The sequence below is a fragment of the Rhinoderma darwinii genome, chromosome 1 (assembly GCF_050947455.1).
Source record: "Rhinoderma darwinii isolate aRhiDar2 chromosome 1, aRhiDar2.hap1, whole genome shotgun sequence".
NCBI classification, from domain to species: Eukaryota; Metazoa; Chordata; class Amphibia; order Anura; family Rhinodermatidae; genus Rhinoderma; species Rhinoderma darwinii.
This window is the reverse complement of record NC_134687.1, coordinates 254701419-254726960: the sequence shown is the minus strand read 5'-3', so window position 1 is coordinate 254726960 and position 25542 is coordinate 254701419. Positions and strand designations below refer to the sequence as shown.

At 41.9% G+C, this 25542-nt stretch overlaps 1 protein-coding gene and 101 pseudogenes across 4 annotated transcripts in view; all 102 read left to right on the top strand.

Moving 5' to 3' along the window:
• The window catches only part of NFIC (nuclear factor I C), an 863572-nt gene that overhangs the window by 743529 nt on the left and 94501 nt on the right, over positions 1–25542 (top strand). The window lies entirely within an intron of this gene.
• Positions 42–160, top strand: LOC142737607 (5S ribosomal RNA; annotated as a pseudogene).
• Positions 228–346, top strand: LOC142732194 (5S ribosomal RNA; annotated as a pseudogene).
• On the top strand, positions 414–532 carry LOC142711206 (5S ribosomal RNA; annotated as a pseudogene).
• On the top strand, positions 600–718 carry LOC142728688 (5S ribosomal RNA; annotated as a pseudogene).
• LOC142737349 (5S ribosomal RNA) lies at positions 786–904 on the top strand (annotated as a pseudogene).
• On the top strand, positions 972–1090 carry LOC142666085 (5S ribosomal RNA; annotated as a pseudogene).
• On the top strand, positions 1158–1276 carry LOC142671583 (5S ribosomal RNA; annotated as a pseudogene).
• Positions 1344–1462, top strand: LOC142737016 (5S ribosomal RNA; annotated as a pseudogene).
• On the top strand, positions 1530–1648 carry LOC142668611 (5S ribosomal RNA; annotated as a pseudogene).
• LOC142708623 (5S ribosomal RNA) lies at positions 1716–1834 on the top strand (annotated as a pseudogene).
• Positions 1902–2020, top strand: LOC142688063 (5S ribosomal RNA; annotated as a pseudogene).
• LOC142738223 (5S ribosomal RNA) lies at positions 2088–2206 on the top strand (annotated as a pseudogene).
• LOC142674322 (5S ribosomal RNA) lies at positions 2461–2580 on the top strand (annotated as a pseudogene).
• On the top strand, positions 2648–2766 carry LOC142695766 (5S ribosomal RNA; annotated as a pseudogene).
• On the top strand, positions 2842–2960 carry LOC142737588 (5S ribosomal RNA; annotated as a pseudogene).
• On the top strand, positions 3028–3146 carry LOC142724621 (5S ribosomal RNA; annotated as a pseudogene).
• LOC142737688 (5S ribosomal RNA) lies at positions 3214–3332 on the top strand (annotated as a pseudogene).
• LOC142736098 (5S ribosomal RNA) lies at positions 3400–3518 on the top strand (annotated as a pseudogene).
• On the top strand, positions 3586–3704 carry LOC142685450 (5S ribosomal RNA; annotated as a pseudogene).
• LOC142687139 (5S ribosomal RNA) lies at positions 3772–3890 on the top strand (annotated as a pseudogene).
• On the top strand, positions 4144–4262 carry LOC142729453 (5S ribosomal RNA; annotated as a pseudogene).
• Positions 4330–4448, top strand: LOC142733352 (5S ribosomal RNA; annotated as a pseudogene).
• On the top strand, positions 4516–4634 carry LOC142737015 (5S ribosomal RNA; annotated as a pseudogene).
• LOC142688052 (5S ribosomal RNA) lies at positions 4888–5006 on the top strand (annotated as a pseudogene).
• LOC142703200 (5S ribosomal RNA) lies at positions 5074–5192 on the top strand (annotated as a pseudogene).
• LOC142695579 (5S ribosomal RNA) lies at positions 5446–5564 on the top strand (annotated as a pseudogene).
• LOC142712801 (5S ribosomal RNA) lies at positions 5632–5750 on the top strand (annotated as a pseudogene).
• LOC142676019 (5S ribosomal RNA) lies at positions 5818–5936 on the top strand (annotated as a pseudogene).
• On the top strand, positions 6004–6122 carry LOC142724687 (5S ribosomal RNA; annotated as a pseudogene).
• Positions 6190–6308, top strand: LOC142737695 (5S ribosomal RNA; annotated as a pseudogene).
• Positions 6376–6494, top strand: LOC142736103 (5S ribosomal RNA; annotated as a pseudogene).
• LOC142705633 (5S ribosomal RNA) lies at positions 6562–6680 on the top strand (annotated as a pseudogene).
• On the top strand, positions 6748–6866 carry LOC142687128 (5S ribosomal RNA; annotated as a pseudogene).
• Positions 7120–7238, top strand: LOC142737193 (5S ribosomal RNA; annotated as a pseudogene).
• On the top strand, positions 7306–7424 carry LOC142728633 (5S ribosomal RNA; annotated as a pseudogene).
• On the top strand, positions 12038–12156 carry LOC142736657 (5S ribosomal RNA; annotated as a pseudogene).
• Positions 12225–12343, top strand: LOC142737633 (5S ribosomal RNA; annotated as a pseudogene).
• On the top strand, positions 12411–12529 carry LOC142735825 (5S ribosomal RNA; annotated as a pseudogene).
• On the top strand, positions 12596–12714 carry LOC142727936 (5S ribosomal RNA; annotated as a pseudogene).
• On the top strand, positions 12782–12900 carry LOC142736882 (5S ribosomal RNA; annotated as a pseudogene).
• On the top strand, positions 12968–13086 carry LOC142727925 (5S ribosomal RNA; annotated as a pseudogene).
• Positions 13154–13272, top strand: LOC142725446 (5S ribosomal RNA; annotated as a pseudogene).
• On the top strand, positions 13340–13458 carry LOC142732433 (5S ribosomal RNA; annotated as a pseudogene).
• Positions 13526–13644, top strand: LOC142716438 (5S ribosomal RNA; annotated as a pseudogene).
• On the top strand, positions 13712–13830 carry LOC142715884 (5S ribosomal RNA; annotated as a pseudogene).
• On the top strand, positions 13898–14016 carry LOC142702251 (5S ribosomal RNA; annotated as a pseudogene).
• Positions 14252–14370, top strand: LOC142705156 (5S ribosomal RNA; annotated as a pseudogene).
• On the top strand, positions 14438–14556 carry LOC142691572 (5S ribosomal RNA; annotated as a pseudogene).
• LOC142679685 (5S ribosomal RNA) lies at positions 14624–14742 on the top strand (annotated as a pseudogene).
• Positions 14810–14928, top strand: LOC142737561 (5S ribosomal RNA; annotated as a pseudogene).
• LOC142730986 (5S ribosomal RNA) lies at positions 14996–15114 on the top strand (annotated as a pseudogene).
• Positions 15182–15300, top strand: LOC142691428 (5S ribosomal RNA; annotated as a pseudogene).
• LOC142738287 (5S ribosomal RNA) lies at positions 15368–15486 on the top strand (annotated as a pseudogene).
• On the top strand, positions 15554–15672 carry LOC142712779 (5S ribosomal RNA; annotated as a pseudogene).
• LOC142737510 (5S ribosomal RNA) lies at positions 15740–15858 on the top strand (annotated as a pseudogene).
• Positions 15926–16044, top strand: LOC142706163 (5S ribosomal RNA; annotated as a pseudogene).
• On the top strand, positions 16112–16230 carry LOC142736656 (5S ribosomal RNA; annotated as a pseudogene).
• On the top strand, positions 16298–16416 carry LOC142737326 (5S ribosomal RNA; annotated as a pseudogene).
• On the top strand, positions 16670–16788 carry LOC142737386 (5S ribosomal RNA; annotated as a pseudogene).
• LOC142737517 (5S ribosomal RNA) lies at positions 16856–16974 on the top strand (annotated as a pseudogene).
• LOC142735728 (5S ribosomal RNA) lies at positions 17042–17160 on the top strand (annotated as a pseudogene).
• Positions 17228–17346, top strand: LOC142670589 (5S ribosomal RNA; annotated as a pseudogene).
• Positions 17414–17532, top strand: LOC142677027 (5S ribosomal RNA; annotated as a pseudogene).
• Positions 17600–17718, top strand: LOC142735947 (5S ribosomal RNA; annotated as a pseudogene).
• Positions 17786–17904, top strand: LOC142736039 (5S ribosomal RNA; annotated as a pseudogene).
• Positions 17972–18090, top strand: LOC142682207 (5S ribosomal RNA; annotated as a pseudogene).
• On the top strand, positions 18158–18276 carry LOC142697970 (5S ribosomal RNA; annotated as a pseudogene).
• LOC142736655 (5S ribosomal RNA) lies at positions 18344–18462 on the top strand (annotated as a pseudogene).
• On the top strand, positions 18530–18648 carry LOC142738024 (5S ribosomal RNA; annotated as a pseudogene).
• Positions 18716–18834, top strand: LOC142686565 (5S ribosomal RNA; annotated as a pseudogene).
• On the top strand, positions 18902–19020 carry LOC142736654 (5S ribosomal RNA; annotated as a pseudogene).
• On the top strand, positions 19088–19206 carry LOC142676185 (5S ribosomal RNA; annotated as a pseudogene).
• On the top strand, positions 19274–19392 carry LOC142712768 (5S ribosomal RNA; annotated as a pseudogene).
• On the top strand, positions 19460–19578 carry LOC142677293 (5S ribosomal RNA; annotated as a pseudogene).
• Positions 19646–19764, top strand: LOC142679641 (5S ribosomal RNA; annotated as a pseudogene).
• On the top strand, positions 19832–19950 carry LOC142727914 (5S ribosomal RNA; annotated as a pseudogene).
• On the top strand, positions 20018–20136 carry LOC142712757 (5S ribosomal RNA; annotated as a pseudogene).
• On the top strand, positions 20204–20322 carry LOC142732337 (5S ribosomal RNA; annotated as a pseudogene).
• Positions 20390–20508, top strand: LOC142735924 (5S ribosomal RNA; annotated as a pseudogene).
• On the top strand, positions 20576–20694 carry LOC142737580 (5S ribosomal RNA; annotated as a pseudogene).
• On the top strand, positions 20762–20880 carry LOC142693015 (5S ribosomal RNA; annotated as a pseudogene).
• On the top strand, positions 21134–21252 carry LOC142736746 (5S ribosomal RNA; annotated as a pseudogene).
• On the top strand, positions 21320–21438 carry LOC142736017 (5S ribosomal RNA; annotated as a pseudogene).
• On the top strand, positions 21506–21624 carry LOC142675179 (5S ribosomal RNA; annotated as a pseudogene).
• On the top strand, positions 21878–21996 carry LOC142735617 (5S ribosomal RNA; annotated as a pseudogene).
• LOC142738265 (5S ribosomal RNA) lies at positions 22064–22182 on the top strand (annotated as a pseudogene).
• LOC142712746 (5S ribosomal RNA) lies at positions 22250–22368 on the top strand (annotated as a pseudogene).
• LOC142666393 (5S ribosomal RNA) lies at positions 22436–22554 on the top strand (annotated as a pseudogene).
• LOC142712735 (5S ribosomal RNA) lies at positions 22622–22740 on the top strand (annotated as a pseudogene).
• On the top strand, positions 22808–22926 carry LOC142695048 (5S ribosomal RNA; annotated as a pseudogene).
• Positions 23180–23298, top strand: LOC142665498 (5S ribosomal RNA; annotated as a pseudogene).
• On the top strand, positions 23366–23484 carry LOC142681904 (5S ribosomal RNA; annotated as a pseudogene).
• On the top strand, positions 23552–23670 carry LOC142674311 (5S ribosomal RNA; annotated as a pseudogene).
• LOC142709254 (5S ribosomal RNA) lies at positions 23738–23856 on the top strand (annotated as a pseudogene).
• LOC142736409 (5S ribosomal RNA) lies at positions 23924–24042 on the top strand (annotated as a pseudogene).
• LOC142736652 (5S ribosomal RNA) lies at positions 24110–24228 on the top strand (annotated as a pseudogene).
• On the top strand, positions 24494–24612 carry LOC142735536 (5S ribosomal RNA; annotated as a pseudogene).
• On the top strand, positions 24680–24798 carry LOC142737799 (5S ribosomal RNA; annotated as a pseudogene).
• LOC142732315 (5S ribosomal RNA) lies at positions 24866–24984 on the top strand (annotated as a pseudogene).
• On the top strand, positions 25052–25170 carry LOC142677282 (5S ribosomal RNA; annotated as a pseudogene).
• Positions 25424–25542, top strand: LOC142737217 (5S ribosomal RNA; annotated as a pseudogene).

Below are 25542 nucleotides of genomic sequence, written 5' to 3'. Positions count from 1 at the left end.
TCACAATCGATTAAAAAGGACTATGGATTAAAGCATTTAATGTCAATGGCCATTCTAAGCTGAATGTGCCTGCTCTCGTCAGATCGCAGAAGTTACACAGCTTAAGGCCTCGCTAGTACCAGTGTGGGAGACTGTCTGGGAATCCGTAGTGCGGTTGACTTTTTATTATGTCGTTTAGATTTTGTTTCACAATCGATTAAAAAGGACTATGGATTAAAGCATTCAATGTCAATGGTCATTCTAAGCTGAATGTGCCTGCTCTCGTCAGATCGCAGAAGTTACACAGCTTAAGGCCTCGCTAGTACCAGTTTGGGAGACTGTCTGGGAATCCGTGGTGCGGTTGACTTCTTATTATGTCGTTTAGATTTTGTTTCACAATAGATTAAATAGGACTATGGATTGAAGCATTTATCGTCAATGGCCATTCTAAGCTGAATGTGCATGCTCTCGTCAGAACGCAGAAGTTACACGGCTTAAGGCCTCGCTAGTACCAGTGTGGGAGACTGTCTGTGAATCCGTGGTGCGGTTGAATTTTTATTATGTCGTTTAGATTTTGTTTCACAATCGATTAAAAAGGACTATGGATTAAAGCATTTAATGTCAATGGCCATTCTAAGCTGAATGTGCCTGCTCTCGTCAGACCGCAGAAGTTACACAGCTTAAGGCCTCGCTAGTACCAGTGTGGGAGACTGTCTGGGAATCCGTGGTGCGGTTGACTTTTTATTATGTCGTTTAGATTTTGTTTCACAATCGATTAAAAAGGACTATGGATTAAAGCATTTAATGTCAATGGCCATTCTAAGCTGAATGTGCCTGCTCTCGTCAGATCGCAGAAGTTACACAGCTTAAGGCTTTGCTAGTACCAGTGTGGGAGACTGTCTGGGAATCCGTGGTGCGGTTGACTTTTTATTATGTCATTTAGATTTTGTTTCACAATAGATTAAATAGGACTATGGATTAAAGCATTTAACGTCAATGGCCATTCTAAGCTGATTGTGCCTGCTCTCGTCAGAACGCAGAAGTTACACAGCTTAAGGCCTCGCTAGTACCAGTGTGGGAAACTGTCTGGGAATCCGTGGTGCGGTTGAATTTTTATTATGTCGTTTAGATTTTGTTTCACAATCGATTAAAAAGGACTATGTATTAAAGCATTTAATGTCAATGGCCATTCAAAGCTGAATGTCCCTGTTCTCGTCAGATCGCAGAAGTTACACAGCTTAAGGCCTCGCTAGTACCAGTGTGGGAGACTGTCTGGGAATACGTGGTGCGGTTGACTTTTTATTATGTTGTTTAGATTTTGTTTCACAATAAATTAAATAGGACTATGGATTAAGGCTTTTAATGTCAATGGCCATTCTAAGCTGAATGTGCCTGCTCTCGTCAGATCGCAGAAGTTACACAGCTTAAGGCCTCGCTAGTACCAGTGTGGGAGACTGTCTGGGAATCCGTGGTGCGGCTGACTTTTTATTATGTCGTTTAGATTTTGTTTCACAATCGATTAAAAAGGACTATGGATTAAAGCATTTAATGTCTATGGCCATTCTAAGCTGAATGTGCCTGCTCTCGTCAGATCGCAGAAGTTACACAGCTTAAGGCCTCGCTAGTACCAGTGTGGGAGACTGTCTGGGAATCCGTGGTGCGGCTGACTTTTTATTATGTCGTTTAGATTTTGTTTCACAATAGATTAAATAGGACTATGGATTAAAGCATTTAACGTCAATGGCCATTCTAAGCTCAATGTGCCTGCTCTCGTCAGAACGCAGCAGTTACACAGCTTAAGGCCTCGCTAGTACCAGTGTGGGAGACTGTCTTGGAATCCGTGGTGCGGTTGAATTTTTATTATGTCGTTTAGATTTTGTTTCACAATCGATTAAAAAGGACTATGGATTAAAGCATTTAATGTCAATGGACATTCTAAGCTGAATGTCCCTGCTCTCGTCAGATCGCAGAAGTTACACAGCTTAAGACCTCGCTAGTACCAGTGTGGGAGACTGTCTGGGAATCCGTGGTGCGGTTGACTTTTTATTATGTTGTTTAGATTTTGTTTCACAATAGATTAAATAGGACTATGGATTAAGGCTTTTAATGTCAATGGCCATTCTAAGCTGGATGTGCCTGCTCTGGTCAGAACGCAGAAGTTACACAGCTTAAGGCCTCGCTAGTACCATTGTGGGAGACTGTCTGGGAATCCGTGGTGCGGTTGACATTTTTATTGTGTCGTTTAGATTTTGTTTCACAATCGATTAAAAAGGACTATGGATTAAAGCCTTTAATGTCAATGGCCATTCTAAGCTGAATGTCCCTGCTCTTGTTAGATCGCAGAAGTTACACAGCTTAATGCCTCGCTAGTACCAGTGTGGGAGACTGTCTGGGAATCCGTGGTGCGGTTGACTTTTTATTATGTCGTTTAGATTTTGTTTCACAATAGATTAAATAGGACTATGGATTAAAGCATTTAACGTCAATGGCCATTCTAAGCTGAATGTGCCTGCTCTCGTCGAGATCGCAGAAGTTACACAGCTTAAGGCCTCGCTAGTACCAGTGTGGGAGACTGTCTGGGAATCCGTGGTGCGGTTGAATTTTTATTATGTCGTTTAGATTTTGTTTCACAATCGATTAAAAAGGACTATGGATTAAAGCATTTAATGTCAATGGCCATTCTAAGCTGAATGTCCCTACTCTCGTCAGATCGCAGAAGTTACACAGCTTAAGGCCTCGCTAGTACCAGTGTGGGAGACTGTCTGGGAATCCGTGGTGCGGTTGCCTTTTTAATAAGGCGTTTAGATTTTGTTTCACAATCGATTAAAAAGGACTATGGATTAAAGGATTAAAGCATTTAATGTCAATGGCCATTCTAAGCTGAATGTGCCTGCTCTCGTCAGATCGCAGAAGTTACACAGCTTAAGGCCTCGCTAGTACCAGTGTGGGAGACTGTCTGGGAATCCGTAGTGCGGTTGACTTTTTATTATGTCGTTTAGATTTTGTTTCACAATCGATTAAAAAGGACTATGGATTAAAGCATTTAATGTCAATGGCCATTCTAAGCTGAATGTGCCTGCTCTCGTCAGATCGCAGAAGTTACACAGCTTAAGGCCTCGCTAGTACCAGTTTGGGAGACTGTCTGGGAATCCGTGGTGCGGTTGACTTTTTATTATGGCGTTTAGATTTTGTTTCACAATCGATTAAAAAGGACTATGGATTAAAGCATTTAATGTCAATGGCCATTCTAAGCTGAATGTGCCTGCTCTCGTTAGATCACAGAAATTACACAGCTTAAGGCCTCGCTAGTACCAGTGTGGGAGACTGTCTGGGAATCCGTGGTGCGGTTGACTTCTTATTATGTCGTTTAGATTTTGTTTCACAATAGATTAAATAGGACTATGGATTAAAGCATTTATCGTCAATGGCCATTCTAAGCTGAATGTGCATGCTCTCGTCAGAACGCAGAAGTTACACAGCTTAAGGCCTCGCTAGTACCAGTGTGGGAGACTGTCTGGGAATCCGTGGTGCGGTTGACTTTTTATTATGTTGTTTAGCTTTTGTTTCACAATAGATTAAATAGGACTATGGATTAAGGCTTTTAATGTCAATGGCCATTCTAAGCTGAATGTGCCTGCTCTCGTCAGATCGCAGAAGTTACACAGCTTAAGCCCTCGCTAGTACCAGTGTGGGAGATTGTCTGGGAATCCGTGGTGCGGTTGACTTTTTATTATGTCGTTTAGATTTTGTTTCACAATCGATTAAATAGGACTATGGATTAAAGCATTTAACGTCAATGGCCATTCTAAGCTGAATGTGCATGCTCTCGTCAGATCGCAGAAGTTACACAGCTTAAGGCCTCGCTAGTACCAGTGTGGGAGACTGTCTGGGAATCCGTGGTGCGGTTGAATTTTTATTATGTCGTTTAGATTTTGTTTCACAATCGATTAAAAAGGACTATGGATTAAGCCATTTAATGTCAATGCCCATTCTAAGCTGAATGTCCATGCTCTCGTCAGATCGCAGAAGTTACACAGCTTAATGCCTCGCTAGTACCAGTGTGGGAGACTGTCTGTGAATCCGTGGTGCGGTTGACTTTTTATTATGTCGTTTAGATTTTGTTTCACAATCGATTAAAAAGGACTATGGATTAAAACATTTAATGTCAATGGCCATTCTAAGCTGAATGTGCCTGCTCTCGTCAGATCGCAGAAGTTACACAGCTTAAGGCCTCGCTAGTACCAGTGTGGGAGACTTTCTGGGAATCCGTGGTGTGGTTGACTTTTTATTATGTCGTTTAGATTTTGTTTCACAATCGATTAAAAAGGACTATGGATTAAAGCATTTAATGTCAATGGCCATTCTAAGCTGAATGTGCCTGCTCTCGTCAGATCGCAGAAGTTACACAGCTTAAGGCCTCGCTAGTACCAGTGTGGGAGACTGTCTGGGAATCCGTGGTGTGGTTGACTTTTTATTATGTCGTTTAGATTTTGTTTCACAATCGATTAAAAAGGACTATGGATTAAAGCATTTAATGTCAATGGCCATTCTAAGCTGAATGTGCCTGCTCTCGTCAGATCGCAGAAGTTACACAGCTTAAGGCCTCGCTAGTACCAGTGTGGGAGACTGTCTGGGAATCCGTGGTGCGGCTGACTTTTTATTATGTCGTTTAGATTTTGTTTCACAATAGATTAAATAGGACTATGGATTAAAGCATTTAACGTCAATGGCCATTCTAAGCTCAATGTGCCTGCTCTCGTCAGAACGCAGCAGTTACACAGCTTAAGGCCTCGCTAGTACCAGTGTGGGAGACTGTCTTGGAATCCGTGGCGCGGTTGAATTTTTATTATGTCGTTTAGATTTTGTTTCACAATCGATTAAAAAGGACTATGGATTAAAGCATTTAATGTCAATGGACATTCTAAGCTGAATGTCCCTGCTCTCGTCAGATCGCAGAAGTTACACAGCTTAAGACCTCGCTAGTACCAGTGTGGGAGACTGTCTGGGAATCCGTGGTGCGGTTGACTTTTTATTATGTTGTTTAGATTTTGTTTCACAATAGATTAAATAGGACTATGGATTAAGGCTTTTAATGTCAATGGCCATTCTAAGCTGTATGTGCCTGCTCTGGTCAGAACGCAGCAGTTACACAGCTTAAGGCCTCGCTAGTACCAGTGTGGGAGACTGTCTGGGAATCCGTGGTGCAGTTGAATTTTTATTGTGTCGTTTAGATTTTGTTTCACAATCGATTAAAAAGGACTATGGATTAAAGCCTTTAATGTCAATGGCCATTCTAAGCTGAATGTCCCTGCTCTTGTTAGATCGCAGAAGTTACACAGCTTAACGCCTCGCTAGTACCAGTGTGGGAGACTGTCTGGGAATCCGTGGTGCGGTTGACTTTTTATTATGTCGTTTAGATTTTGTTTCACAATAGATTAAATAGGACTATGGATTAAAGCATTTAAAGTCAATGGCTATTCTAAGCTGAATGTGCCTCCTCTCGTCAGATCGCAGAAGTTACACAGCTTAAGGCCTCGCTAGTACCAGTGTGGGAGACTGTCTGGGAATCCGTGGTGCGGTTGACTTTTTATTATGTCGTTTAGATTTTGTTTCACAATCGATTAAAAAGGACTATGGATTAAAGCATTTAATGTCAATGGCCATTCTAAGCTGAATGTGCCTGCTCTCGTCAGATCGCAGAAGTTACACAGCTTAAGGCCTCGCTAGTACCAGTGTGGGAGACTGTCTGGGAATCCGTGGTGCGGTTGACTTTTTATTATGTTGTTTAGATTTTGTTTCACAATAGATTAAATAGGACTATGGATTAAAGCTTTTCATGGCAATGGACATTCTAAGCTGAATGTGCCTGCTCTCGTCAGATCGCAGAAGTTACACAGCTTAAGGCCTCGTTAGTACCAGTGTGGGAGACTGTCTGGGAATCCGTGGTGCGGTTGACTTTGTATTATGTCGTTTAGATTTTGTTTCACAATCGATTAAAAAGGACTATGGATTAAAGCATTTAATGTCAATGGCCATTCTAAGCTGAATGTGCCTGCTCTCGTCAGATCGCAGAAGTTACACAGCTTAAGGCCTCGCTAGTACCAGTTTGGGAGACTGTCTGGGAATCCGTGGTGCGGTTGACTTTTTATTATGGCGTTTAGATTTTGTTTCACAATCGATTAAAAAGGACTATGGATTAAAGCATTTAATGTCAATGGCCATTCTAAGCTGAATGTGCCTGCTCTCGTTAGATCACAGAAATTACACAGCTTAAGGCCTCGCTAGTACCAGTGTGGGAGACTGTCTGGGAATCCGTGGTGCGGTTGACTTCTTATTATGTCGTTTAGATTTTGTTTCACAATAGATTAAATAGGACTATGGATTAAAGCATTTATCGTCAATGGCCATTCTAAGCTGAATGTGCATGCTCTCGTCAGAACGCAGAAGTTACACAGCTTAAGGCCTCGCTAGTACCAGTGTGGGAGACTGTCTGGGAATCCGTGGTGCGGTTGACTTTTTATTATGTTGTTTAGCTTTTGTTTCACAATAGATTAAATAGGACTATGGATTAAGGCTTTTAATGTCAATGGCCATTCTAAGCTGAATGTGCCTGCTCTCGTCAGATCGCAGAAGTTACACAGCTTAAGCCCTCGCTAGTACCAGTGTGGGAGATGGTCTGGGAATCCGTGGTGCGGTTGACTTTTTATTATGTCGTTTAGATTTTGTTTCACAATCGATTAAATAGGACTATGGATTAAAGCATTTAACGTCAATGGCCATTCTAAGCTGAATGTGCATGCTCTCGTCAGATCGCAGAAGTTACACAGCTTAAGGCCTCGCTAGTACCAGTGTGGGAGACTGTCTGGGAATCCGTGGTGCGGTTGAATTTTTATTATGTCGTTTAGATTTTGTTTCACAATCGATTAAAAAGGACTATGGATTAAGCCATTTAATGTCAATGCCCATTCTAAGCTGAATGTCCATGCTCTCGTCAGATCGCAGAAGTTACACAGCTTAACGCCTCGCTAGTACCAGTGTGGGAGACTGTCTGGGAATCCGTGGTGTGGTTGACTTTTTATTATGTCGTTTAGATTTTGTTTCACAATAGATTAAATAGGACTATGGATTAAAGCATTTAACGTCAATGGCCATTCTAAGCTGAATGTGCCTGCTCTCGTCAGATCGCAGAAGTTACACAGCTTAAGGCCTCCCTAGTACCAGTGTGGGAGACTGTCTGGGAATCCGTGGTGCAGTTGACTTTTTTTTATGTTGTTTAGATTTTGTTTCACAATAGATGAAATAGGACTATGGATTAAGGCTTTTAATGTCAATGGCCATTCTAAGCTGAATGTACCTGCTCTCGTCAGTTCGCAGAAGTTACACAGCTTAAGGCCTCGCTAGTACTAGTGTGGGAGACTGTCTGGGAATCCGTGGTGCGGTTGACTTTTTATTATGTCGTTTAGATTTTGTTTCACAATCGATTAAAAAGGACTATGGATTAAAGCATTTAATGTCAATGGCAATGGCAATTCTAAGCTGAATGTGCCTGCTCTCGTTAGATCGCAGAAGTTACACAGCTTAACGACTCACTAGTACCAGTGTGGGAGACTGTCTGGGAATCCGTGGTGTGGTTGACTTTTTATTATGTCGTTAAGATTTAGTTTCACAATAGATTAAATAGGACTATGGATTAACCCCTTCCCGCTCCTTGACGTACTATTACGTCATGGCAGCTGTATCGTTCGCGCTCCATGCCGTAATAGTACGTCTCGGGAGTAACGGCCGTTTCGGCCGTCCTCCCGACACATACAGGAGCTGTGACGCTGCTGTCTTGTTCAGCAGCTGTCACAGCTCCTACAGCGGGGACCGATCGCTGTGTCCCCGCTGATTAACCCCTTAAAAGCCGCGTTCTATAGAGATCGCGGCTTTTTAGGGGTTAAGCTGCCATCGCCGGCCTGCTACGCGATAGCGGCCGGCGATGGTGACTATGGCAACCGGACACCAAACAATGGCGTCCGGCTATGCCATAGACGGAAGCCTAGTGGGTCCTGACAACGTCAGGACCCACTATGCTTGCTGTCAGTGAGTAGCTGACAGTTCTAATACACTGCACTACGCATGTAGTGCAGTGTATTAGAATAGCGATCAGGGCCTCCTGCCCTCATGTCCCCTAATGGGACAAAGTAATAAAGTAAAAAAAAAGTTAAAAAAAGATGTGTAAAAATAAGAAAATAAAAGTTTTAAAAGTAATAAAAGTAAAAGTCCCACTTTTTCCCTTATCAGGCCTTTATTATTAATAAAAATATATAAACAAACAAATAAACTATACATAATTGGTATCGCCGCGTCCGTAACGGCCTGAACTACAAAATTATTTCGTTATTTATCCCGCACGGTGAACGCCGTAAAAAAAAATATTAATAAACCGTACCACAATCACAATTGTTTGGTCACTTCACCTCCCAAAAAATGGAATAAAAAGAGATCAAAAAGTCGCATGTACCTAAAAATGGTACTGATGGAAAATACAGTTCGTTACGCAAAAAATAAGTCCTCGCACGGCTTTATTGATTGAAAAATAAAAACGTTATGGCTCTTAGAATAAGGTAACACAAAAAGTGAATGATTGTTTACAAAACGTATTTTATTGTGCAAACGCCATAAGACATAAAAAAAAACTATAAACATCTGGTATCGCCGTGATCGTATCGCCCCGCAGAATAAAGTGAATATGTCTTTTCTAGCGCACGGTGAACGCTGTAAAAAAAAAAGTATACAAAAACAATAGTAGAATTGCTGTTTATTAGTCACCACGCCACCTAAAAATGGAATAAAAACTGATCAAAAAGCCGCATGCACCCCATGAAAACTACAATGGATTCCTCAAGGGGTCTAGTTTCCAAATTGGGGTCACTTTTGGGGGGTTTCCAATGTTTTGGCACCACAAGACCTCTTCAAACCGGACATGGTGCCTAATAAAAAAGAGGGCTCAAAATCCGCTAGGTGCTCCTTTGCTTCGGAGGCCGGCGCTTCAGTCCATTACCGCCCGAGGGCCACATGTGGGATATTTCTCAAAACTGCAGAATCTGGGCAATAAGTATTGAGTTGCGTTTCTCTGATAAATCCTTTTGTGTTATAAAAAAAATGGTATAAAAAGAGTAAATGTCACCTCTACTTTGCTCTAAATTTCTGTGAAACACCTAAAGGGTTCATAAACTTTCTAAATGCTGTTGTGAATACTTTGAGGGGTCTAGTTTCTAAAATGGGGTGTTTGATAGGGGTTTCTAATATATGGGCCCCTCAAAGCAACTTCAGAAATTAACTGGAACCTAAAAAAATAAATAAATGAGGCAATACTTCGCTTCTTACATTATACTGATAATGAGCCGTGCCCACTCCGAGATGACCCCAGTTTTGACCGTTTGTATAAACGGAGACCCCTATTAGACCGTTCCAGTGCCCGGTTTTCCCAAGCATACACCCCCGAGAAGTGTTTTTCTATTGATGAGTCCCTGGTACATTTTAAAGGGAGGGTTCAATTCCGCCAGTACCTGCCAGGTAAGAGGGCAAGGTATGGCGTGAAGATGTATAAGCTGCGAGAGTGCATCAGGGTATACCTACAGATTTAGGATATATGAAGGAAAGGCCACCCCCAAACCAGACTGCATCCTGGACTACAATAGGTACATGGGAGGCGTGGACTTGTCAAATCAAGTCCTGAAGCCCTACAGCGCCATGCAGTGAGGTATAAGAAGCTGGCCGGGCACATCATACAGATGGCTTTGTACAATGCGTATGTGCTACGTCGATGTGCAGGCCAGAGGGGAACTTTCCTGGAATTTCAAGATCTAATCTTTAGGGACCAGGAAGGGGGGGCGCATCGTACCAGGGCAACACTTTCCAGGAGAAGGTCCCCAAACCGGTGGAAAGGGAAAGAGTCAAAAGAGGTGCAGAGTCTGCTATAAGAGGGGGATAAGGAAGAACACAATATACCAATGTGACACGTGTCCCGAAAAACCAGGGCTCTGTATAAAAGATTGTTTTAAAATGTATCATACATCCCTTGATTTTCAATTTACCCTGATGCACTCCGCACAGCTTACCCCCCTCATCTTTCCCTTCTGAGCCCTGCCGTATGCCCAGGCAGCTGATAACAGCCACATGTAGGGTATTGTCGTACCCAGGAGAACCCACATTACAATTTAAGGGGTGTATATCTCCGGTGGCGCATGCTGGGCACACTATATTGGACACTGAAATGGCATATACATATATAAAATTGCAAATCTCACACTGCACCATCTGCTGCGCATTATCTTTTACACAGTACCTGTGGGGTCAAAATGCTCACTACACCTCTAGATGAATGTCTTAAGGGGTGTAGTTTTTAAAATGGGGTCACTTCTCGGGGGTTTCAACTGTACTGGTACCTCAGGGGCTTCTGCACACATGACTTAGCACCAGAAAAGCTCCAGTAGGCCAAATGGTGGTCCTTTCCTTCTGAGCCCTCCCATGGGCCCAAAGGGCAGTTTATCACCACAAATGGGGTATTGCCGCACTAAGGACAAATTGGGCAACAAAATGGGGTATGTTGTTCCTTGTGAAAATAAGAAATTTTGATCAAAAATGACATCTTATTGGAAAAAATATAATTTTTTTCATTTCACAGCCCAATTCAAATAGGTGCTGTGAAAAAACTGTGCGGTCAAAATGATAACAAAAACCATAAATGAATTCCTTGAGGGGTGTAGTTTCCAAAATGGGGTCACTTCTGGTGGGTTTCCATTGCTTTGATACCTCTGGGGCTCTGCAAATGCGACATGGCACCCGAAAACCAATCCAGCAAAATCTGGACTCCAACAAACACATAGCGCTCCTTTCCGTCTGAGCCCTCCCATGGGCCCAAACGGCAGTTTATCACCACAAATGGGGTATTGCTGCACTAAGGACAAATTGGGCAACAAAATGGGGTATGTTGTTCCCTGTGAAAATAAGAAAATTTGATCAAAAATGAAATTTTATTGGAAAAAATATCATTTTTTTCATTTCACAGCCCTATTCAAATAGGTGCTGTGAAAAAACTGTGCGGTCAAAATGATAACAAAAACCATAAATGAATTCCTTGAGGGGTGTAATTTCCAAAATGGGGTCACTTCTGGTGGGTTTCCATTGTTTTGATACCTCAACGCCTCTTCAAACCTGGCATGCTGCCTAAAATATATTCTAATAAAAAAGAGGCCTCAAAATGCACTAGGTGCTTCTTTGCTTCTAGGGCTTGTGTTTTAGTCCACGAGCGCAGTAGGGCCACATGTGGGACATTTCTAAAAACTGCAGAATCTGGACAATACATATTTAGTAGTGTTTCTCTGGTAAAACCTTCTCTGTTACTAAAAAAAAATTAAATAAAATTGAAATTCAGCAGAAAAAATGAAATTTGCAAATTTAATTTCCACTTTGCTTTAATTCCTGTGAAATGCCTGAAGGGTTAAAAAACTTTCTATATGCTGTTTTGAATACTTTGAGGGGTCTAGTTTTTAAAATGGGGTGTTTTATGGGGGTTTCTAACACATAGTCCCCTCAAATCCACTTCAGAACTGAACTGGCACCTTCAAAAAAAGGCTTTTGAAATTTTCTTAAGAATATGAGAAATTGCTGTTTATGTTCTAAGCCTTGTAACGTCCAAGAAAAATAAAAGAATGTTCAAAAAACGATGCCAATCAAAAGTAGACATATGGGAAATGTGAACTAGTAACTATTTTGGGTGGTATAACCGTCTGTTTTTCAAGCAGATGCATTTAAATTCTGAAAAATGCTATTTTTTGTAAATTTTCTCTAAATTTTGCAATTTTTCACAAATAAAGACTGAATATATCGACCAAATTTTACCACGAACATGAAGCCCAAAGTGTCACGAGAAAACAATCTCAGAATCGCTTGGATAGGTTTAAGCATTCCGACGTTATTACCACATAAAGTGAAATATGTCAGATTTGAAAAATGGGCTCTGAGCCTTAAGGCCCAAACTAGGCTGCGTCCTTAAGGGGTTAAAACATTTAACGTCAATGGCCATTCTAAGCTGAATGTGCCTGCTCTCGTCAGATCGCAGAAGTTACACAGCTTAAGGCCTCGCTAGTACCAGTGTGGGAGACTGTCTGGGAATCCGTGGTGCGGTTGAATTTTTATTATGTCGTTTAGATTTTGTTTCACAATCAATTAAAAAGGACTATGGATGAAAAACATTTAATGTCAATGGCCATTCTAAGCTGAATGTGCCTGCTCTCGTCAGATCGCAGAAGTTACACAGCTTAAGGCCTTGCTAGTACCAGTGTGGGAGACTGTCTGGGAATCCGTGGTGCGGTTGCCTTTTTATTATGTCGTTTAGATTTTGTTTCACAATAGATTAAATAGGACTATGGATTAAAGCATTTAATGTCAATGGCCATTCTAAGCTGAATGTGCCTGCTCTCGTCAGAACGCAGAAGTTACACAGCTTAAGGCCTCGCTAGTACCAGTGTTGGAGACTGTCTGGGAATCCGTGGTGCGGTAGACTTTTTATTATGTCGTTTAGATTTTGTTTCACAATCGATTAAATAGGACTATGGATTAAGCATTTAATGTCAATGGCCATTCTAAGCTGAATGTCCCTGCTCTCGTCAGATCGCAGAAGTTACACAGCTTAAGGCCTCGCTAGTACCAGTGTGGGAGACTGTCTGGGAATCCGTGGTGCGGTTGACTTTTTATTAAGTTGTTTAGATTTTGTTTCACAATAGATTAAATAGGACTATGGATTAAGGCTTTTAATGGCAATGGCCATTCTAAGCTGAATGTGCCTGCTCTCGTCAGATCGCAGAAGTTACTCAGCTTAAGGCCTCGTTAGTACCAGTGTGGGAGACTGTCTGGGAATCCGTGGTGCGGTTGACTTTTTATTATGTCGTTTAGATTTTGTTTCACAATCGATTAAAAAGGACTATGAATTAAAGCATTTAATGTCAATGGCCATTCTAAGCTGAATGTCCCTGCTCTCGTCAGATCGCAGAAGTTACACAGCTTAAGGCCTCGCTAGTACCAGTGTGGGAGACTGTCTGGGAATCCGTGGTGCGGTTGACTTTTTATTATGTCGTTTAGATTTTGTTTCACAATCGATTAAAAAGGACTATGGATTAAAGCATTTAATGTCAATGGCCATTCTAAGCTGGATGTGCCTGCTCTCGTCAGATCGCAGAAGTTACACAGCTTAGGGCCTCGCTAGTACCAGTGTGGGAGACTGTCTGGGAATCCGTGGTGCGGTTGACTTTTTATTATGTCGTTGAGATTTTGTTTCACAATCGATTAAAAAGGACTATGGATTAAAGCATTTAATGTCAATGGCCATTCTAAGCTTAATGTGCCTGCTCTCGTCAGATCGCAGAAGTTACACAGCTTAAGGCCTCGCTAGTACCAGTGTGGGAGACTGTCTGGGAATCCGTGGTGCGGTTGACTTTTTATTATGTCGTTTAGATTTTGTTTCACAATCGATTAAAAAGGACTATGGATTAAAGCATTTAATGTCAATGGCCATTCTAAGCTGAAAGTCCCTGCTCTCGTCAGATCGCAGAAGTTACACAGCTTAAGGCCTCGCTAGTACCAGTGTGGGAGACTGTCTGGGAATCCGTGGTGCGGTTGACTTTTTATTATGTTGTTTAGATTTTGTTTCACAATAGATTAAATAGGACTATGGATTAAGGCTTTTAATGTCAATGGCCATTCTAAGCTGAATGTGCCTGCTCTCGTCAGATCGCAGAAGTTACACAGCTTAAGGCCTCGCTAGTACCAGTGTGGGAGACTGTCTGGGAATCCGTGGTGCGATTGACTTTTTATTATGTCGTTTAGATTTTGTTTCACAATCGATTAAAAAGGACTATGGATAAAAGCATTTAATGTCAATGGCCATTCTAAGCTGAATGTCCCTGCTCTCGTCAGATTGCAGCTGTTACACAGCTTAAGGCCTCGCTAGTACCAGTGTGGGAGACTGTCTGGGAATCCGTGGTGCGGTTGACTTTTTATTATGTTGTTTAGATTAAAAAGGACTATGGATTAAAGCATTCAATGTCAATGGCCATTCTAAGCTGAATGTGCCTGCTCTCGTCAGATCGCAGAAGTTACACAACTTAAGCCCTCGCTAGTACCAGTGTGGGAGACTGTCTGGGAATCCGTGTGGGGTTGACTTTTTATTATGTCGTTTAGATTTTGTTTCACAATCGATTAAAAAGGACTATGGATTAAAACATTTAATGTCAATGGCCATTCTAAGCTGGATGTGCCTGCTCTCGTTAGATCGCAAAAGTTACACAGCTTAACGCCTCGCTAGTACCAGTGTGGGAGACTGTCTGGGAATCCGTGGTGCGGTTGACTTTTTATTATGTCGTTTAGATTTTGTTTCACAATCGATTAAAAAGGACTATGGATTAAAGCATTTAATGTCAATGGCCATTCTAAGCTGAATGTCCCTGCTCTCGATAGATCGCAGAAGTTACACAGCTTAAGGCCTCGCTAGTACCAGTGTGGGAGACTGTCTGGGAATCCGTGGTGCGGTTGCCTTTTTATTATGTCGTTTAGATTTTGTTTCACAATCGATTAAAAAGGACTATGGATTAAATCATTTAATTTCAATGGCTATTCTAAGATGAATGTCCCTGCTCTCGTCAGATCGCAGAAGTTACACAGCTTAAGGCCTCGCTAGTACCATGGTGGGAGACTGTCTGGGAATCCGTGGTGCGGTTGACTTTTTATTATGTCGTTTAGATTTTGTTTCACAATCGATTAAAAAGGACTATGGATTAAAGCATTTAATGTCAATGGCCATTCTAAGCTGAATGTGCCTGCTCTCGTCAGATCGCAGAAGTTACACAGCTTAAGGCCTCGCTAGTACCAGTGTGGGAGACTGTCTGGGAATCCGTGGTGAGGTTGACTTTTTATTATGTCGTTTAGATTTTTTTTCACAATAGATTAAATAGGACTATGGATTAAAGCATTTAATGTCAATGGCCATTCTAAGCTGAATGTGCCTGCTCTCGTCAGAACGCAAAAGTTACACAGCTTAAGGCCTCGCTAGTACCAGTGTGGGAGACTGTCTGGGAATCCGTGGTGCGGTTGACTTTTTATTATGTCGTTTAGATTTTGTTTCACAATCGATTAAAAAGGACTATGGATTAAAACATTTAATGTCAATGGCCATTCTAAGCTGGATGTACCTGCTCTCGTTAGATCGCAGAAGTTACACAGCTTAACGCCTCGCTAGTACCAGTGTGGGAGACTGTCGGGGAATCCGTGGTGCGGTTGACTTTTTATTATGTCGTTTAGATTTTGTTTCACAATCGATTAAAAAGGACTATGGATTAAAGCATTTAATGTCAATGGCCATTCTAAGCTGAATGTCCCTGCTCTTGTCAGATCGCAGAAGTTACACAGCTTAAGGCCTCGCTAGTACCAGTGTGGGAGACTGTCTGGGAATCCGTGGTGCGGTTGACTTTTTATTATGTCGTTTAGATTTTGTTTCACAATCGATTAAAAAGGACTATGGATTAAAGCATTTAATGTCAATGGCCATTCTAAGCTGAATGTGCCTGCTCTCGTCAGATCGCAGAAGTTACACAGCTTAAGGCCTCGCTAGTACCAGTGTGGGAGACTGTCTGGGAATCCGTGGTGCGGTTGACTTTTTATTATGTTGTTTAGATTTTGTTTCACAATAGATTAAATAGGACTATGGATTAAGGCTTTTGATGTCAATGGCCATTCTAAGCTGAATGTGCCTGCTCTCGTCAGATCGCAGAATTTACACAGCTTAAGGCCTCGCTAGTACCAGTGTGGGAGACTGTCTGGGAATCCGTGGTGCGGTTGATTTTTTATTATGTCGTTTAGATTTTGTTTCACAATCGATTAAAAAGGACTATGGATTAAAGCATTTGATGTCAATGGCCATTCTAAACTGAATGTGCCTGCTCTCGTTAGATCGCAGAAGTTACGCAGCTTAACGCCTCGCTAGTACCAGTGTGGGAGACTGTCTGGGAGTCCGTGGTGCGGTTGACTTTTTATTATGTCGTTTAGATTTTGTTTCACAATAGATTAAATAGGACTATGTATTAAAGCATTTAACGTCAATGGCCATTCTAAGCTGAATGTGCCTGCTCTCGTCAGATCGCAGAAGTTACACAGCTTAAGGCCTCGCTAGTACCAGTGTGGGAGACTGTCTGGGAATCCGTGGTGCGGTTGAATTTTTATTATGTCGTTTAGATTTTGTTTCACAATCGATTAAAAAGGACTATGGATTAAAGCATTTAATGTCAATGGCCATTCTAAGCTGAAAGTCCCTGCTCTCGTCAGATCGCAGAAGTTACACAGCTTAAGGCCTCGCTAGTACCAGTGTGGGAGACTGTCTGGAAATCCGTGGTGCGGTTGACTTTTTATTATGTTGTTTAGATTTTGTTTCACAATAGATTAAATAGGACTATGGATTAAGGCTTTTAATGTCAATGGCTATTCTAAGCTGGATGTGCCTGCTCTCGTTAGATCGCAGAAGTTACACAGCTTAATGCCTCGCTAGAACCAGTGTGGGAGACTGTCTGGGAATCCGTGGTGCGGTTGACTTTTTATTATGTCGTTTAGATTTTGTTTCACAATAGATTAAATAGGACTATGGATTAAAGCATTTAACGTCAATGGCCATTCTAAGCTGAATGTGCCTGCTCTCGTCAGATCGCAGAAGTTACACAGCTTAAGGCCTCGCTAGTACCAGTGTGGGCGACTGTCTGGGAATCCGTGGTGCAGTTGAATTTTTATTATGTCGTTTAGATTTTGTTTCACAATCGATTAAAAAGGACTATGGATTAAAGCATTTAATGTCAATGGCCATTCTAAGCTGAATGTGCCTGCTCTCGTCAGATCGCAGAAGTTACACAGCTTAAGGCCTCGCTAGTACCAGTGTGGGAGACTGTCTGGGAATGCGTGGTGCGGTTGAATTTTTATTATGTCGTTTAGATTTTGTTTCACAATCGATTAAAAAGGACTATGGATTAAAGCATTTAATGTCAATGGCCATTCTAAGCTGAATGTGCCTGCTCTCGTCAGATCGCAGAAGTTACACAGCTTAAGGCCTTGCTAGTACCTGTGTGGGAGACTGTCTGGGAATCCGTGGTGCGGTTGACTTTTTATTATGTCGTTTAGATTTTGTTTCACAATCGATTAAAAATGACTATGGATTAAAGCATTTAATGTCAATGGCCCTTCTAAGCTGAATGTGCCTGCTTTCGTCAGATCGCAGAAGTTACACAGCTTAAGGCCTCGCTAGTACCAGTGTGGGAGACTGTCTGGGAATCCGTGGTGCGGTTGACTTTTTATTATGGCGTTTAGATTTTGTTTCACAATAGATTAAATAGGACTATGGATTAAAGCATTTAACGTCAATGGCCATGCTAAGCTGAATGTGCCTGTTCTCGTCAGAACGCAGAAGTTAGACAGCTTAAGGCCTCGCTAGTACCAGTGTGGTAGACTGTCTGGGAATCCGTGGTGCGGTTGAATTTTTATTATGTCGTTTAGATTTTGTTTCACAATCGATTAAAAAGGACTATGGATTAAAGCATTTAATGTCAATGGCCATTCTAAGCTGAATGTCCCTGCTCTCATCAGATCGCAGACGTTACACAGCTTAAGGCCTCGCTAGTACCAGTGTGGGAGACTGTCTGGGAATCCGTGGTGCGGTTGACTTTTTATTATGTCGTTTAGATTTTGTTTCACAATCGATTAAAAAGGACTATGGATTAAAGCATTTAATGTCAATGGCCATTCTAAGCTGGATGTGCCTGCTCTCGTCAGATCGCAGAAGTTACACAGCTTAAGGCCTCGCTAGTACCAGTGTGGGAGACTGTCTGGGAATCCGTGGAGCGGTTGACTTTTTATTATGTCGTTTAGATTTTGTTTCACAATCGATTAAAAAGGACTATGGATTAAAACATTTAATGTCAATGGCCATTCTAAGCTGGATGTGCCTGCTCTCGTTAGATCGCAGAAGTTACACAGCTTAACGCCTCGCTAGTACCAGTGTGGGAGACTGTCTGGGAATCCGTGGTGCGGTTGACTTTTTATTATGTCGTTTAGATTTTGTTTCACAATCGATTAAAAAGGACTATGGATTAAAGCATTGAATGTCAATGGCCATTCTAAGCTGAATGTGCCTGCTCTCGTTAGATCGCAGAAGTTACGCAGCTTAACGCCTCGCTAGTACCAGTGTGGGAGACTGTCTGGGAATCCGTGGTGCAGTTAACTTTTTATTATGTCGTTTAGATTTTGTTTCACAATAGATTAAATAGGACTATGGATTAAAACATTTAACGTCAATGGCCATTCTAAGCTGAATGTGCCTGCTCTCGTCAGATCGCAGAAGTTACACAGCTTAAGGCCTCGCTAGTACCAGTGTGGGAGACTGTCTGGGAATCCGTGGTGCGGTTGAATTTTTATTATGTCGTTTAGATTTTGTTTCACAATCGATTAAAAAGGACTATGGATTAAAGCATTTAATGTCAATGGCCATTCTAAGATGAATGTCCCTGCTCTCGTCAGATCGCAGAAGTTACACAGCTTAAGGCCTCGCTAGTACCAGTGTGGGAGACTGTCTGGGAATCCGTGGTGCGGTTGACTTTTTATTATGTCGTTTAGATTTTGTTTCACAATCGATTAAAAAGGACTATGGATTAAAGCATTGAATGTCAATGGCCATTCTAAGCTGAATGTGCCTGCTCTCGTTAGATCGCAGAAGTTACGCAGCTTAACGCCTTGCTAGTACCAGTGTGGGAGACTGTCTGGGAATCCGTGGTGCAGTTGACTTTTTATTATGTCGTTTAGATTTTGTTTCACAATAGATTAAATAGGACTATGGATTAAAGCATTTAACGTCAATGGCCATTCTAAGCTGAATGTGCCTGCTCTCGTCAGATCGCAGAAGTTACACAGCTTAAGGCCTCGCTAGTACCAGTGTGGGAGACTGTCTGGGAATCCGTGGTGCGGTTGAATTTTTATTATGTCGTTTAGATTTTGTTTCACAATCGATTAAAAAGGACTATGGATTAAAGCATTTAATGTCAATGGCCATTCTAAGCTGAATGTCCCTGCTCTCGTCAGATCGCAGAAGTTACACAGCTTAATGCCTCGCTAGTACCAGTGTGGGAGACTGTCTGGGAATCCGTGGTGCGGTTGACTTTTTATTATGTTGTTTAGATTTTGTTTCACAATAGATTAAATAGGACTATGGATTAAGGCTTTTAATGTCAATGGCCATTCTAAGCTGAATGTGCCTGCTCTCGTCAGATCGCAGAAGTTACACAGCTTAAGGCCTCGCTAGTACCAGTGTGGGAGACTGTCTGGGAATCCGTGGTGCGGTTGACTTTTTATTATGTCGTTTAGATTTTGTTTCACAATCGATTAAAAAGGACTATGGATTAAAGCCTTTAATGTCAATGGCCATTCTAAGCTGGATGTGCCTGCTCTCGTTAGATCGCAGAAGTTACACAGCTTAACGCCTCGATAGTACCAGTGTGGGAGACTGTCTGGGAATCCGTGGTGCGGTTGACTTTTTATTATGTCGTTTAGATTTTGTTTCACAATAGATTAAATAGGACTATGGATTAAAGCATTTAACGTCAATGGCCATTCTAAGCTGAATGTGCCTGCTCTCGTCAGATCGCAGAAGTTACACAGCTTAAGGCCTCGCTAGTACCATTGTGGGAGACTGTCTGGGAATCCGTGGTGCGGTCGAATTTTTATTATGTCGTTTAGATTTTGTTTCACCATCGATTAAAAAGGACTATGGATTAAAACATTTAACGTCAATGGCCATTCTAAGCTGAATGTCCCTGCTCTCGTCAGATCGCAGAAGTTACACAGCTTAAGGCCTCGCTAGTACCAGTGTGGGAGACTGTCTGGGAATCCGTGGTGCGGTTGACTTTTTATTATGTCGTTTAGATTTTGTTTCACAATCGATTAAAAAGGACTATGGATTAAAGCATTTAATGTCAATGGCCATTCTAAGCTGAATGTGCCTGCTCTCGTCAGATCGCAGAAGTTACACAGCTTAAGGCCTCGCTAGTACCAGTGTGGGAGACTGTCTGGGAATCCGTGGTGCGGTTGACTTTTTATTATGTCGTTTAGATTTTGTTTCACAATCGATTAAAAAGGACTATGGATTAAAGCATTTAATGTCAATGGCCATTCTAAGCTGAAAGTGCCTGCTCTCGTCAGATCGCAGAAGTTACACAGCTTAAGGCCTCGCTAGTACCAGTGTGGGAGACTGTCTGGGAATCCGGGGTGCGGTTGATTTTTTATTATGTCGTTTAGATTTTGTTTCACAATCGATTAAAAAGGACTATGGATTAAAGCATTTAATGTCAATGGCCATTCTAAGCTGAATGTGCCTGCTTTCGTCAGATCGCAGAAGTTACACAGCTTAAGGCCTCGCTAGTACCAGTGTGGGAGACTGTCTGGGAATCCGTGGTGCGGTTGACTTTTTATTATGTCGTTTAGATTTTGTTTCACAATAGATTAAATAGGACTATGGATTAAAGCATTTCATGTCAATGGCCATTCTAAGCTGAATGTGCCTGCTCTCGTCAGAACGCAGAAGTTACACAGCTTAAGGCCTCGCTAGTACCAGTGTGGGAGACTGTCTGGGAATCCGTGGTGTGGTTGAATTTTTATTATGTCGTTTAGATTTTGTTTCACAATCGATTAAAAAGGACTATGGATTAAAGCATTTAATGTCATTGGCTATTCTAAGCTGAAAGTCCCTGCTCTCGTCAGATCGCAGAAGTTACACAGCTTAAGGCCTCGCTAGTACCAGTGTGGGAGACTGTCTGGGAATCCGTGGTGCGGTTGAATTTTTATTATGTCGTTTAGATTTTGTTTCACAATAGATTAAATAGGACTATGGATTAAAGCATTTAACATCAATGGCCATTCTAAGCTGAATGTGCCTGCTCTCGTCAGATCGCAGAAGTTACACAGATTAAGGCCTCGCTAGTACCAGTGTGGGAGACTGTCTGGGAATCCGTGGTGCGGTCTAATTTTTATTATGTCGTTTAGATTTTGTTTCACAATCGATTAAAAAGGACTATGGATTAAAGCATTTAATGTCAATGGCCATTCTAAGCTGAATGTCCCTGCTCTCGTCAGATCGCAGAAGTTACACAGCTTAAGGCCTCGCTTGTACCAGTGTGGGAGACTGTCTGGGAATCCGTGGTGCGGTTGACTTTTTATTATGTCGTTTAGATTTTGTTTCACAATCGATTAAAAAGGACTATGGATTAAAGCATTTAATGTCAATGGCCGTTCTAAGCTGAATGTGCCTGCTCTCGTCAGATCGCAGAAGTTACACAGCTTAAGGCCTCGCTAGTACCAGTGTGGGAGACTGTCTGGGAATCCGTGGTGCGGTTGACTTTTTATTATGTCGTTTAGATTTTGTTTCACAATCGATTAAAAAGGACTATGGATTAAAGCATTTAATGTCAATGGCCATTCTAAGATGAATGTGCCTGCTCTCGTCAGATCGCAGAAGTTACACAGCTTAAGGCCTCGCTAGTACCAGTGTGGGAGACTGTCTGGGAATCCGGGGTGTGGTTGACTTTTTATTATGTCGTTTAGATTTTGTTTCACAATAGATTAAATAGGACTATGGATTAAAGCATTTCACGTCAATGGCCATTCTAAGCTGAATGTGCCTGCTCTCGTCAGAACGCAGAAGGTACACAGCTTAAAGCCTCGCTAGTACCAGTGTGGGAGACTGTCTGGGAATCCGTGGTGCGGTTGCATTTTTATTATGTCGTTTAGATTTTGTTTCACAATCGATTAAAAAGGACTATGGATTAAAGCATTTAATGGCAATTGCCATTCTAAGCTGAAAGTCCCTGCTCTCGTCAGATCGCAGAAGTTACACAGCTTAAGGCCTCGCTAGTACCAGTGTGGGAGACTGTCTGGGAATCCGTGGTGCGGTTGACTTTTTATTATGTTGTTTAGATTTTGTTTCACAATAGATTAAATAGGACTATGGATTAAGGCTTTTAATGTCAATGGCCATTCTAAGCTGAATGTGCCTGCTCTCGTCAGATTGCAGAAGTTACACAGCTTAAGGCCTCGCTAGTACCAGTGTGGGAGACTGTCTGGGAATCTGTGGTGCGGTTGACTTTTTATTATGTCGTTTAGATTTTGTTTCACAATAGATTAAATAGGACTATGGATTAAAGCATTTAACGTCAATGGCCATTCTAAGCTGAATGTGCCTGCTCTCGTCAGATCGCAGAAGTTACACAGCTTAAGGCCTCGCTAGTACCAGTGTGGGAGACTGTCTGGGAATCCGTGGTGCGGTTGACTTTTTATTATGTCGTTTAGATTTTGTTTCACAATCGATTAAAAAGGACTATGGATTAAAGCATTTAATGTCAATGGCCATTCTAAGCTGAAAGTCCCTGCTCTCGTCAGATCGCAGAAGTTACACAGCTTAACGCCTCGTTAGTACCAGTGTGGGAGACTGTCTGGGAATCCGTGGTGCGGTTGACTTTTTATTATGTCGTTTTGATTTTGTTTCACAATAGATTAAATAGGACTATGGATTAAAGCATATAATGTCAATGGCCATTCTAAGCTGAATGTGCCTGCTCTCGTCAGATCGCAGAAGTTACACAGCTTAAGGCCTCGCTAGTACCAGTGTGGGAGACTGTCTGGGAATCCGTGGTGCGGTTGACTTTTTATTATGTCGTTTAGATTTTGTTTCACAATCGATTAAAAAGGACTATGGATTAAAGCATTTAATGTCAATGGCCATTCTAAGCTGAAAGTCCCTGCTCTCGTCAGATCGCAGAAGTTACACAGCTTAATGCCTCGCTAGTACCAGTGTGGGAGACTGTCTGGGAATCCGTGGTGCGTTTGACTTTTTATTATGTTGTTTAGATTTTGTTTCACAATAGATTAAATAGGACTATGGATTAAAGCATTTAACATCAATGGCCATTCTAAGCTGAATGTGCCTGCTCTCGTCAGATCGCAGCAGATACACAGCTTAAGGCCTCGCTAGTACCAGTGTGGGAGACTGTCTGGGAATCCGTGGTGCGGTCTAATTTTTATTATGTCGTTTAGATTTTGTTTCACAATCGATTAAAAAGGACTATGGATTAAAGCATTTAATGTCAATGGCCATTCTAAGCTGAATGTCCCTGCTCTCGTCGGATCGCAGAAGTTACACAGCTTAAGGCCTCGCTTGTACCAGTGTGGGAGACTGTCTGGGAATCCGTGGTGCGGTTGACTTTTTATTATGTCGTTTAGATTTTGTTTCACAATCGATTAAAAAGGACTATGGATTAAAGCATTTAATGTCAATGGCCATTCTAAGCTGAATGTGCCTGCTCTCGTCAGATCGGAGAAGTTACACAGCTTAAGGCCTCGCTAGTACCAGTGTGGGAGACTGTCTGGGAATCCGTGGTGCGGTTGACTTTTTATTATGTCGTTTAGATTTTGTTTCACAATCGATTAAATAGGACTATGGATTAAAGCATTTAATGTCAATGGCCATTCTAAGCTGAATGTCCCTGCTCTCGTCAGATCGCAGAAGTTACACAGCTTAAGGCCTCGCTTGTACCAGTGTGGTAGACTGTCTGGGAATCCGTGGTGCGGTTGACTTTTTATTATGTCGTTTAGATTTTGTTTCACAATCGATTAAAAAGGACTATGGATTAAAGCATTTAATGTCAATGGCCATTCTAAGCTAAATGTGCCTGCTCTCGTCAGATCGGAGAAGTTACACAGCTTAAGGCCTCGCTAGTACCAGTGTGGGAGACTGTCTGGGAATCCGTGGTGCGGTTGACTTTTTATTATGTCGTTTAGATTTTGTTTCACAATCGATTAAATAGGACTATGGATTAAAGCATTTAATGTCAATGGCCATTCTAAGCTGAATGTACCTGCTCTCGTCAGATCGCAGAAGTTACACAGCTTAAGGCCTTGCTAGTACCAGTGTGGTAGACTGTCTGGGAATCCGTGGTGCAGTTGACTTTTTATTATGTAGTTTAGATTTTGTTTCACAATCGATTAAAAAGGACTATGGATTAAAGCATTTAAAGTCAATGGCCATTCTAAGCTGAATGTGCCTGCTCTCGTCAGATCGCAGAAGTTACACAGCTTAAGGCCTCGCTAGTACCAGTGTGGGAGACTGTCTGGGAATCCGTGGTGCGGTTGAATTTTTATTATGTCGTTTAGATTTTGTTTCACAATCGATTAAAAAGGACTATGGATTAAAGCATTTGATGTCAATGGCCATTCTAAGCTGAATGTCCCTGCCCTCGTCAGATCGCAGAAGTTACACAGCTTAAGGCCTCGCTAGTACCAGTGTGGGAGACTGTGTGGGAGACTGTCTGGGAATCCGTGGTGCGGTTGACTTTTTATTATGTCGTTTAGATTTTGTTTCACAATCGATTAAAAAGGACTATGGATTAAAGCATTTAATGTCAATGGCCATTCTAAGCTGAATGTTCCTGCTCTCGTCAGATCGCAGAAGTTACACAGCTTAAGGCCTCGCTAGTACCAGTGTGGGAGACTGTCTGGGAATTAGTGGTGCGGTTGACTTTTTATTATGTCGTTTAGATTTTGTTTCACAATCGATTAAAAAGGACTATGGATTAAAGCATTTAATGTCAATGGCCATTCTAAGCTGAATGTGCCTGCTCTCGTCAGATCGCAGAAGTTACACAGCTTAAGGCCTCGCTAGTACCAGTGTGGGAGACTGTCTGGGAATCCGTGGTGAAGTTGACTTTTTATTATGTCGTTTAGATTTTGTTTCACAATAGATTAAATAGGACTATGGATTAAAGCATTTAACGTCAATGGCCATTCTAAGCTGAATGTGCCTGCTCTCGTCAGAACGCCGAAGTTACACAGCTTAAGGCCTCGCTAGTACTAGTGTGGGAGACTGTCTGGGAATCCGTGGTGCGGTTGACTTTTTATTATGTCGTTTAGATTTTGTTTCACAATCGATTAAAAAGGACTATGGATTAAAGCCTTCAATGTCAATGGCCATTCTAAGCTGGATGTGCCTGCTCTCGTTAGATCGCAGAAGTTACACAGCTTAACGCCTCGATAGTACCAGTGTGGGAGACTGTCTGGGAATCCGTGGTGCGGTTGACTTTTTATTATGTCGTTTAGATTTTGTTTCACAATAGATTAAATAGGACTATGGATTAAAGCATTTAACGTCAATGGCCATTCTAAGCTGAATGTGCCTGCTGTCGTCAGATCGCAGAAGTTACACAGCTTAAGGCCTCGCTAGTACCATTGTGGGAGACTGTCTGGGAATCCGTGGTGCGGTCGAATTTTTATTATGTCGTTTAGATTTTGTTTCACAATCGATTAAAAAGGACTATGGATTAAAGCATTTAATGTCAATGGCCATTCTAAGCTGAATGTCCCTGCTTTCGTCAGATCGCAGAAGTTACACAGCTTAAGGCCTCGCTAGTACCAGTGTGGGAGACTGTCTGGGAATCCGTGGTGCGGTTGACT